Here is an 11,989-nt window from a genome sequence, read left to right as displayed (position 1 = left end):
GGTGGATTAGAGCATTCATGTTGACTTAGGAAAACCTGATTGTTATAGGCTTCGGGTCAAGTCGTATAGAAATTATTAAAATGTAAATACATTTCATATTAAATTAATAGACGGGTGATGGTTACATTGACATAGCTTGTGGCAGGGTTCAATTGAAGTGGGTGTGAAGATAAATAACTTTAGCCTACCCTGTCGTTAAATTCCGACTTTAAGTTACTTTAATAGTAATGCAGAACCAATTAGCTTTTTTGACTTAACTAGATCTAGGCTAACGCAACCTCCCAGTGACCCTGGCTTTGTGTTTACGTCAGCCCCTTCCAATCCGCTGGGCTCTGCTCTCTATCTGCTCCCTCCGACCCTGGGAGGGCTCTGAACGTCAAAATCGTGTTAGTGGGTCAAGGTAAATATGACCTCCACATGCCATGCCGAGGCCTGGTTTGGTGTTTTTATTCATGGTTAAAATAATAACAATAGAAATATGTATCTATATGTATCAAAAATTACTTGTTAATATTAAGATGGAAAGGGGGGCATATACAACAGTGGCCTGCTTCATGTATCTATTTACGAACGTTCGATTTTACAAAATGTCACGTTCATGCAATTGACAAATTATGGACACCTTTAGATGAACAAAATCGAATTTCCGCGTGAACGAAACACCATACGGCACGCGCCAGATCAAACGAGAAGCACCGTGGAGGCTGCATCATCCGTCCACTACAGCGTCACGGTGTCCCTGCAGGGCAACAGCAAAGCCTCCACATCACCTCCAGTCAATTCAACATGCAAATCTTTTGGTGAATACCCTGCAAAGGTAAAAAAATTCCTTACGGGTACTTTTGCATTGTGAAAAGTGATAGGTGTATATTTTTAGATAAGGAGTGGAGTTGATATGTCCGAAACGCATCCCGATTTTTTTTGCATTAAATTAATGGGAAAATTCATTTGATATCTAGTTTTTCGCGCGTTTTATAAAGAAAGCATCGCTTTCGTAAATGGAGGGACATCAGTGAGTGTCCCTGTTGGTGAGCGTGACGCTAGCAATGATGGTCGAGTCAGAGGCGCGAATGTGGCCCAGGGCAGACACGCGGACGTGCGGGCGTGACAATGGGGAACAACGGGGTCATGATTCCAGTTGATTCCAGTCGTATGAGCACAGGGCTCGTTTCAAGTTTCATTTATTATTGGTATATCCCTGTGAGCCATGCGGCTCTTGAGTCGGGTGCAAGCACAAACAATATGAACAGAGAACATCTTAAAGCGACGACACGCAACAGAAACATCCTGGATAAAACAGCAAATCTTCCAGAAAAGAAAACGGTATTACAACGCTCTGTGCAAAAATCTAAGTGTAATGCAAGTCAAAGAATAACAACCATAAGACAATTTAGATTTAAGTTATCAGGCCAACTCCGCACTTCCACAAGAAACATGGCTTAAACCATGTTTTCGAAATCAAAATAAAGCTATAAAAACAATGTAAGAACAGTAATCATAGGAACTGTGATTCAAATTTAACAAAACACATTGCAGCGGAGGGAGCTGGTAGGAACGTTGGGTTGCTCGGTCAATGACCAGGGTCAACGGCGGCGTGGTGTATTCCGCAAATATGCCCGACTATGAGGGCAGGCACAAGTCGGCGTGAGTAGGTTAAACGTTGAGTTTTATAAGGGCACCACGGGGTGACCAGCCCCTCCCCACCCAGCCCCTCCCATTTTTGTATGCACGACGGACGGTCACAATGATCCCCTGTGGGCTGGTGTCACCAGGAGGTTCCTACCAGTATTAACGATATACATTTCAGTTTATTTATTTATTTGGTATAGCCCTGTGAGCCATTTGGCTCTTGAAATCGGGAGCAACCGCAACAAACAAAAAACAAGAAAAAACGAACAAGAAAACATCTTGAAGTGACTGTGCAAACAGAAAATCCAGGAAAAAACAGCAAAATATTCTTGAAAAAGCACCGTACACCAACGCTGTGTGCAAAAATCCCAGTGGGATGCAAGTCAAACAACAACAAGAAACTTAGATTAAGGCCACCATTCTTACTCCGTACTACAAACATGTCCAAACCAAAAAACGTTTTCGAAATAACCAAAAATGAAGCCATAATTGCAATGTAACAGTGATCATAGGGACTGACCTAATTTTTAACAATAAACTACATGAATAACTTGAAACACCAAACCCTAGAGCCACAGCTGGCTGAATGAGTTACTCCACAACAGAAGCATCAGTCGGAGTATCTATTTTTTCAATGCACCTTTAAGATCAGCACGCTAAATCAAAATACAGATAATACTTTGCAGTAGTCATCTGGAGCGAAACATTTTATTTTACGCTAATGAATAGCAGTAGCAGCTAGGGGTGTACAACTCCTCTAGAGCAGTGTTGAGAGAAGATCTCATTGGTAGCGATTCAAGTTGCAGTTTATTGGCAATAGCATTCCAGAACCTGGGGGCATCAATAGCAAAGGCCCTTCCTCCAGTTTTTGTACGGCAATAGGGAATGTGAAGCTGGTAAATGAGCGAAGACCTGAGGTCAAATTTGTTCTTTGAAACAGAGACGAGATCCAGTAGGTAGTCTGCGGAATTTTTTGTAAGTACATCGTGAATAAATAAGATCTGTTGCACAAGCCGTCGAACATTAAGAGATGTTAAGTTTGACCCAATGTAGAGAGATCAGTGGCGAGTCCTATATGGGCAGTGCAATGTAAATCTTAAGGCCGAGTGATAGATGGAATCAAGCTTCAGTACTTGGGGCTGATTTTTACACGATGTCACAGTAATCAAGTAGATGCAGTATGGTAGCTTTTATCAATGCAAAACGGAACATTGGGGGAGAAGCAGGGCTTGTGTCGATACAGAAAACCAATTTATATTTTCGTCTTTTTACCAATATAATCAATGCGATCTTCAAAATTCAGTTTTGAATCCAGGATGACCAAGATACTTATAGATCTTGACTTGCTCTATTTGATAATTATTTAAGGACTGTAATTGGGGAAAAATAACTTCCAGCTTTAGTCAAGGTGAGAAGCATAGCACCTTGGTTTTGGAAGTATTCAGGACTAGTTTAAGAGCAACTAGCTGATGTTGTAGTTTGTTGAAATCACCCTGTAGCTTAGCAATCAAGTCATCCGGAGAGCGGCCAGCAGTAATTAGTATCGTGTAATTTGCAAAAAGATTTACCCTGGAATGATCCAGGACAGTGCCCAAGTCATTGACATAAAGAGAGAACAAAAGGGGGCCAAGGATGGAACCCTGTGGAACCCCTTTTGTTATCTTAACGCCGATTGACCTCCAACCATCTGTGAATACAGTTTGGGTAAGAGAAGAGGTAATTTGTACCCATTTTACTGCGTTTTCGGAAAAACAGAGGCAACTTAGTTTACTTAGCAGGGTGTTGTGGTCTACTGTATCAAAAGCTTTGGACAGGTCAAGAAAAACAGGCACATTACTGCTTAGTATCAAGGCTACTGTAAATGTGATTCAGAGAGTCTAATGGAGCAGATGTGGTGCTGTATTTTTTTCAGAACCCAGATTGTTTTAGATGTAGTAGATTGTTGGTGGACAGGAAACTGATAATTTGGTAGTTCAATAATTTTTCTAAAATTTTCATGAACGGGGACAAAATTGAGATAGGTCGGTAGTTATTTGGATAACCTTTAGGGCCCTCTTTGTGAAGTGGACGGACATAGGAATGTTTCCATTCTAGAGCAACTGATGCTTATATGATGGACAGGTTGAAAATATGGGCTATAGGTTTGTATATTAGGTGACCAACAGTTAGTAGAGCAAAGATGGGAATACTATCTGCTCCGGTAGAGGAAGACCCTTTGAGGTAGGACAGTTGTTTCAGAACAATACTTTCGTGGATTTGCTGGAAACTAAAGTCGTTTAATATTTGGACAGGGGTGTATGAATTTGCATGAGCAGGGGTGACTCCCAATACATTATCAAAAAGATTACCAGCTTCAGAAAAATGAAGGTAAAAAAATTGTCAACTATTTTTTTGGGATCTGAAAAATATTCCCCATTTCCGTTAAGCTCAACGGGCAGATTATCTGTATTGGATGCCTTTTCGATACATTTGATTGTTTTCCAGAAAATCCTGGCATTTCCATGTGATTCCAGGAGGAAAAATAGGCATTTTTTTTGACGCATCTATTCCTTAAAATCCTGTATTCTAGCCAGTCATTGACCAAAGTACTTTTCTGAGCACATGTCCTAGCCTTGTCCCTAGTTTTCATGAGCTTTGTAATCAAAGGATCAAACCATGGTGGGTGGTTGCCTTTAGTTTTAAATCTAACCAACGAAGCATGTTTGTTAAGAATTTGGAGAAACGTGTACCTGAAGGTCTCCCAAGCCGTAGTTAGGTTGGGGATATCACAGACCTTGTCAATATCCGAGTGAAGCACATCATTAGTAAATGCCCGAGTGCTGAAGTGTCCGAGTGCTTCGGGTCTGGCTGATGATCTCACCCCAAAAATGGAGCGATCACCAAGGTTTTTACCCAGAACACCAGTCAGTGTGAAATTGTGAGGGGCATTTGTCAATAGGACGTCAAGCAGAGATGACTGTACCAGATTTTTTAGGTTGGGTCTTGTGGGGACATTTATTAATTTAAAACAGGTTAAATTCATCTGCAAAATTTGTGGCCACGGCCAGCGGGTTTAGCAAATTCCAATTTAGATCACCCACTAAAACTATTTCACCTTTAGGGAGGCCTCCAAAAAGCTCTGCAGATGCAGCTTCAACATCCTTCCCACTAGGCGGTCTATATCAGGACACTACCAATATATGTTATTTGGGAGAGTTAATCTGAGAGCCAGACCTTCACAGCAACATTTTTTAAACAAGGAGTGAGCTGGTGAACATGCAATAGTATTACGATACTATAAACATGTACGACCAAAGTTGCAGCCATAGCTGGCAGCATGACATTCCCAGTGTATGATGTGTGCGAGTCAGTGGTAGTGTGAGCGAGTGTATGATGAGTGAATGGGTCTGTGGTTGCGCGAGTCATTGATGTGCGAGTGAGTCGGTGTAAGATGAGCGAGTTTATCACGGCATCCTTTCCGCTACCACGGCTTTCTCCACGCCATCACGGCCTCCATGACGTGGCGAGCGAGCACTCGAGTCAAGAAGTGCCGAAAATAAATGTCATTATACTCTTGGTAGGTAAGAGGCCAATGTTCAGTATAACCCTCCACCAACCGACAGAGCCAATCACTTCAAGTCGTCACTTGGGAAAACATGCCAATTGATTTGGCACTTCAGCAATAGCCGAAATGTTAAGAGAGCAAAATTTCCAATCTCATATTCGACGTTTCGCTGCAGATACCATTGTCGGCGTTAACAAAACAATAAAATTCACGACGTTTCGACTGCAACACAACAATCATCAGGTGTGAAAACCACGTGACTTTACCGAAAGAACCAAGAATATAGCAATACAACTGTTAAACTTTTTTTGGTACACTGTATTCAATTGACACCTTTTATTGCCTCCATACGCAATAATATAATCGTGATTGAGCGAACCAGTGAGTGAGTGTTGTTGAGACCTGTAGTGTGGTGGTTGAACACAGCTTAAAATGTTAATACAGGTTTTAGGATTAGATCCCATAAGTATAGATGCGTCGCAACCCTCTACCACCCGACAGCCAGTAAGGTATGTCACGCAAACAACGTGCCAAATAGTTAATTAAAATACAATATATTGCCAACAGCCTACTGTAGCCAGCACCTATGAAGGCTGGTACGATACACAATGGGGTGTGTGGCCAGCACCATGCTTGGCCGCCTTTATCTCCCCAGTGGCGTTGTTTACACATTGTAATTGATACTCATTCGAGGTTGAGTTAATCTAGGGGAGGCCCAGGACCGGCTCAGATAATTGTCACTGGTGTTGGACAATCGAACCCTGGTCGCCATGTTCATTAGTGTGTTAACCGCTGCGCCACCGCTCCCCACACTAGGTCTGATGCCCTATAAAAATTTGCCCACGAACTGCTCTATTTGAAGGGGTTAGAAGAACCTCACTCCCAGCGATTTTCTGGTCGAGCCGTGACCGCAGCTCAAGGGTATGAGCATCTGTGCACCCAGGGGAACCCTAACAGTTTCACACACCATGGCCTGAACCACAGTGTTAGCGATACACCATCCAGTAGGGGACTCCAAAAATCTCAACCGATGCCCCGACGGTAACTCCACACAATCCTGGTCAATTAAAATCCAGAGGGGCATCCTCTTCCAAAAATCCTTCCACAATAAACAAGGCACCGCTAACGAATTTGAAACCAACACCAGACCCGTCCTTTCAATATCGCCAGTCCGTATAGATGCCTTGATTTAGCCCACAATGCCTAAACTTCCACCATTAGCGGCAACAGATTATCTACCAGACCCAGGCAACCCACATCTATGGCAGAGTCCTAAAAATAAACTCTGAACCCATGGTGGCGGATGCCCCCGTATCTATGAGCATTCGCACCTCAACAGCCTGCACAAATCCACATACTGTGGATGATCCCGCTGCCATGACACAGTGTGCCAGTGCGGTCCATTGCCAACCATCATGCACCACCTTCATACCCCGTATTCCTATGAGGGGCGATGGCGTGTGCACCTGACACGGACTGAAATGGGATGCATGAGGTGGCTGTGTCGGCCGGGTGTGTGACCTATCGCAACCTGCCTTTGGACCCAGAGGAGCGGAGGCGGCCCCAAATCAGCACGGCAGCCCCTGGAGATGTGTCCCGGTAGGCCACAACTGAAAGAGGTAATGGGGCCCCCCCCCAGCCGCTTGTCCCATCGTCGTCCCACTCCGAATGTCCTCCGCAGGCTCCAACCACCTGACGCGCACACCCAGGGAGACGCTCGGAGCGCCTGGTTGCCCTTTTCTCCCGGAAAACCAGCCCCTGCCGTCACCCCAGCACGTCGTCGCAGGTTATAGTGGGCCTGGATGCAATGGGCTACCTGAATCGAGGACAGGTCATCCTCCTCTGTGGCCGGCAAACAAACGTTAATTTCCTGAGCCAGCGTCAACATTTTCTCAAGCACCAGAGAATCCAGTCCTGCCCGCTCCATCTTTGGGTACGCATCCTTGGCCAGCGACAGCAGTGCGCTGCAGAAAGCGCGGGGTGTCTCCGTCTCCCCCCAACTCTGTATTACGAATGTCTGCCGCGTTGGACGGCACTTCAAAAATTGCCGCCAACTGGGAGTACGCTTGACGCAGCTTCGTTCTGTCCACCTCCGGAATGTAAAAAAACGCCGCCAAGGCTGTCATCCAGTGCGGTGGGAAGAATAAGTAGCACCTCCACATCGGACCACCCTGCGAGCTCGCAAGTGGTGAAGAACCGCCGCTGGAAGACCGCCCAAGCACCCCCCGCAGCCGAAAATTAATTGAGAAGCGGCAGCCGCTGCACTAGGGAAGGTGCCCCCGGATGAGCTGTCGGCGGCAGGTTAAAGGGACCCAATTCATGCCCTCGGTCGGCAGTGATGGTGGAGTCGCCCGCTCGCCACCCCCGAGCCACAGCCCCTTCCTTCGGCTGTTCCCTGCCCAGCTGCCCCACCAGGGTCGACACTGTGGAAAGCAGCCCCACGATGCGCTTGCCGATTGCCTGCAGCCCCCCTTCAGCCGGCGGCAGCGCAGAGCCGTCGCCCTTTGCTCGCTGCCCCGCCGGGATCACCACTCCGGGGCCCCCCACAAGGGGTCCCGGTTGCCAGCCCTGCCCGGGAATCCTCCTTGCCCGAGGGTATGCGGGTGAGAGCCTTCCTCTTCACGTGTTTCAGCATAGTCTATTTCCCCCTCAAGGATTCGAAGAAAAAACATTCATAACAACCCTAAAAATATAAAAAAAATTTCGTTAACACGCCTGACACCAAATGTTGTGTTCTAGTTCACAGACACTAATAGGAGGTACTCTATCTCTTTTATTCCGACCTTCAGAGCCTTAGGGGATAACCACACACCGGGTCGGGACAGCCAACATGCTGCCAAACCCACAGCTGAAGAGGGTGACGATCACAATTACGACAGCGCGACGAATTCCACTCCAGATCGCAGCTGCCCCGGCTGTGAGTTGGAGCTCGCCTTATATCCTGAAAAGCGTGGCCAGGCTCCACCCTCGGCCCTGCACCCCTCTGGATCCTTCAGATGGCTTCATGCTTTGCCCACAGCTGCAACTGGTAGAACGGGCTGATAGTCCTAATGCCATTGTCTACCAATCTCCCAGCGGCACGCGCTCCAGTGACTCATTTCACAGCACCACACAAGTGTGTGAGCATTAGCTGGTAATTAAATCAGTATCCATCGAGCAGTGGATTAAACATGTCCGATGATGATGAAGAATTTAAACTGCAAGCATACACTTATATTTTATTAACGAAGAGCGTACAGACATTAAATGGCTCAATCGTGGCATGATGCCTCAATCTTCCACCTATCTAAATATGGCAACATAATTGACGTGAATAATTTCACACATTAAACTCATATTGCACACGTGTATATATTCTGCGCGAAGATGACTGAACAAAATATAATATATAATGCCAACCAACCGAATAAATGTTCCGTGTAGTAAACTGGTTCACAGTGGGTGTCCATTACATGTGTAGTGACATATAATGGGTCACTACGGCACCTAGTGCCATCTACCGACAGAGAGAAGAATAGTGGGTATAGTAGCCCTCTGCCAGCAGAGTATATGTCATGGTAGACGTCTCTGGGGCTGGCAGAGTAGGGGGCAGTTGAGGATGTAGCAGCCCGATTGGCCGCAGGGGCACGTGATGGCATGTAGGCCAAAGGTGACAGAGGGGACACGTGTTGTAGGACCCAGTACCTTCTAGTGAGTTCCAGAAGGGGGCGTGGCCGAGGGCAGAGCCAGGCAGGGGACACGTGGAAGGCGATCCAGAACCTTCTAGTAAGTTCTGGATGAAATCGTGTCCGAGGGCGGAGCGGGGCCCCGCTGAGGGGTATGAAAGGGGGGTCCCGGGGCTGCATCAGGGCTGTTTGCTGCAATAGAACCCGCCTTGCTACGTCTTCTCTTCGGTCTTCATGCTCAGCAACTTGGGTCAGGCAGTGTGCCGACTTACCTGACGCGTTTGTGTCGTTACCCCATTGTGGTCATAGAATAAATGTGTTGCCTCCTGAATCAGTGTGTCTTTCAAGTGAGCCCACTACACGTGCACTGTACTTAAATACATACGAAAAAGACTTAGAAATTACAACTAAGCTCATCTGAATTATACGTGAGGCTAACAAGATAACTACATTGTAAATTGAGAATGCCGCAATTAAAAAAAATTACATAATACTATCAAACTTAGTCACGTATTATTGATGTAATAGACTTGGAGTGAGTTCAACTGAGTTGCAGACATAGACTTGGAGGCAACACATGTATTTAACTCCAACACACGGGATAACTACCCCTTAACAGAATAACAACCTATGGTGGTGACCACCAGGCTAACTAAACTAATTACAACGTACCGAGCTACTACGGACCGGGACCACAGCTCGGGTCCAGGTCCACGTATTGGAGACTCATTGAACTGAGAACGGAGAACGTAGAACGTAGACAAAGGTTTATTCAAGGATGAACAACAACGCCGGTCCCTCTGGGGACCCAGATTATATTCTCTGCGGCGTGGCTGGCTCTACACTTGGCCATGACCACCTTCCAAAATCCTCGGGAAGGATCTGGATGCTAACCACGTGACCAAACCTAGCCACCACTTGGGCCCCTTTGTAGACTTAACTGGTCACGTGTCCTCTCGGGTCAACCAGAGTGCCATGCCCTCTAGTAACCTCATTCCTATGGTCAGCACTCCCACACCTTGTCTTGTAGGGTTGGCACTGCACGCCAAGCATGGTGCCATCTAGCGCTATCCATCAGCGCTCACCGGGCCCCTCTAAGGCCAGTACTATACCCACACTTTTGTGGTATCCATGATGTGGTTACACCACACACAGTGCCTCTCTAGGGCCGGCACTGCACAGTGACTTCCCGCGATGTCACTACATCAACCCCCCCCCCCCCTTTGTAGCACTCAGCAGTCCCGCCTGTCAACTCCCCCTTCAACAAAAGAACAAAACGAACAACACCTTAGTGTTCCGCAACAAACAAATACCCCAACCCATCTATACAACATATACACTATATACAGAATATACAGTAACTAATGGGGGAAGAGGATGGAAGTACATAACAACAATAGGCAAAAAAAGGAAGAGAGAAAAGGGAAGAGAGAGAGAAAAAAACAAAACGCAGTAACACACGGAACCTTTGGACACCCTCCAGCACCAGCAGCTCCCACACTCACCGTGTAACAACACCCGCAAGCATAATGAAGACCAGGTTCAGCCAATAACCAATACAACTGCCGAGCGGCTGATGTCAATTTTTTGGAGCAGATGACACTTCTTCGGCTTAAATTTGAGGTTCGCCGCACGCATTTTAAGAATGACAGCACGTAACCGTTCCAGATGTTCTTCAAACGTACGGCTAAAAACGATAACATCATCGAGACATATCAGGCACGATAACCACTGCAGGCCAGCTATAACCAGTTCTATCAATCGCTGGAACATAGCCAGCGTGGAATGAAGACCCATCGGAAGCTGATTAATTTCAAATAAGACTTGTGGTGTATGAAAGGCTGTCTTGGGCTGAGCCGATAGGGGTTCTGCTGGATGGGAGTGGCGTCGCCCGTATCGATGTGGTGACTCAAAAGCGTAGTGCGGCTGATGTCAAATTTGCCCTTGCTAAATACATTGGAGAATTCACGCAAAAGCGCCCTCAACTCCCACCTCTGGGACTCAGAAAAATCAGAATTTTCGGAACAAAATGTATCCATCAGAAACCTGTTGCGGCTTCGTATTTGAAACGGCCCCCTTACCGCCATCGGTATTTCCCTCATGAAGCGCGGGTGATGTGTGGGCTAGCACGGTGTCCTCCTGAATGACAGACGTGTCCAACCCTGCATTCAGGACTTGAATGAACGGTTCCTAGTCATTGGATAACCAGAGTCTGGGCGCCTACCAACGTCAACTTCCGAATGGCTTTGTTTGAGGGTCCTAGGAGAATTCCTCCCGCAGTCGCCTCCTGGTCTAGCGGCTTGCGCAATCATAAAGAAACGAACATTTTCACACCGGGGGGAATCTTTACGGTCTTACTCGCAAGCGCTTGTACAGTAGTGTGGCCATGCCCATTCGAGTGGGAGAAAGCGAAAAGGCCATTTGACGGCCCGATGGCGACTCAAGGCAACCTTGATCAATCAAAATTATTAGGGGCATCTTCCCCAAGATGTCAGTCTCGAGCAAGCAAAGCACGGCCAAGGATGTTGATACATGAACTGGTCCCGTCATTTTCTGGGTTGGAATCATTCTCAGGTGGTGCAATATATTTGGGAGGGTCAACATTGTAATCAAGTGCACCCTGTTAGGAAGAGACAATGGGATATGATTCCACACTGCCAGGGAAGTTTGGATCTATTGGGGTAGATGGGAGAAGTTCACCTTAAAAAGCTCACTCAGCCGACTCGGAATAATGACTCCGAGATATTTAATCCTCTGAAGGCACCATTTGAAGGGGCATAATTTAATTGGGAGGCCTTGAGAGTCTGGGAGATGGTAATTAGTTATGATTTGTTTACATTTAGCTTATATCCTGCCATTTCTCCATATTCCTTAATCTCCTTCAGGAGGGCCGGGATTGAGGTTACAGGCTCGGTGATGGTTAATATTATATTGTCTGCATAGAGATGTTTTTGATTTACTCAATCCCCACAGGACAGCACTTTGATCTCTATGCTTTTTCTAGTCTTCTCAGCCAGGGCCTCTATGGATAGCACGCTCAGGAGGGAGAATTCCATGCGTGAGTGTGAACCTTCTTGAAATGATTCCGTTGGTGGAGACCGTTGTGCAGGGGTGGCGAGTACAATATATGGCACCAATTGACGATTCGGGT

The 11,989-nt window shown here is 46.5% G+C and overlaps 1 long non-coding RNA gene across 1 annotated transcript; it reads right to left on the bottom strand.

Moving 5' to 3' along the window:
- Positions 1-431: 431 nt before the first annotated feature.
- Positions 432-8,066, bottom strand: LOC142923368 (uncharacterized). The gene is made up of 3 exons (XR_012940704.1): positions 6,990-8,066; positions 6,709-6,865; positions 432-739 (listed from the first exon to the last, which is right to left on the bottom strand). It is a non-coding gene; the product is annotated as an uncharacterized LOC142923368 (long non-coding RNA).
- Between the last annotated feature and the right edge of the window lie 3,923 nt (positions 8,067-11,989).

The sequence above is a fragment of the Petromyzon marinus genome, unplaced genomic scaffold (genome assembly GCF_048934315.1).
Source record: "Petromyzon marinus isolate PM22_M1 ecotype Great Lakes invasive population unplaced genomic scaffold, UKy_Petmar_22M1.pri1.0 PM_Scaffold_46, whole genome shotgun sequence".
Taxonomy (NCBI): Eukaryota; Metazoa; Chordata; class Hyperoartia; order Petromyzontiformes; family Petromyzontidae; genus Petromyzon; species Petromyzon marinus.
The sequence above is the reverse complement of the archived record's forward strand: the minus strand, read 5'-3'. Positions and strand labels throughout refer to the sequence as shown.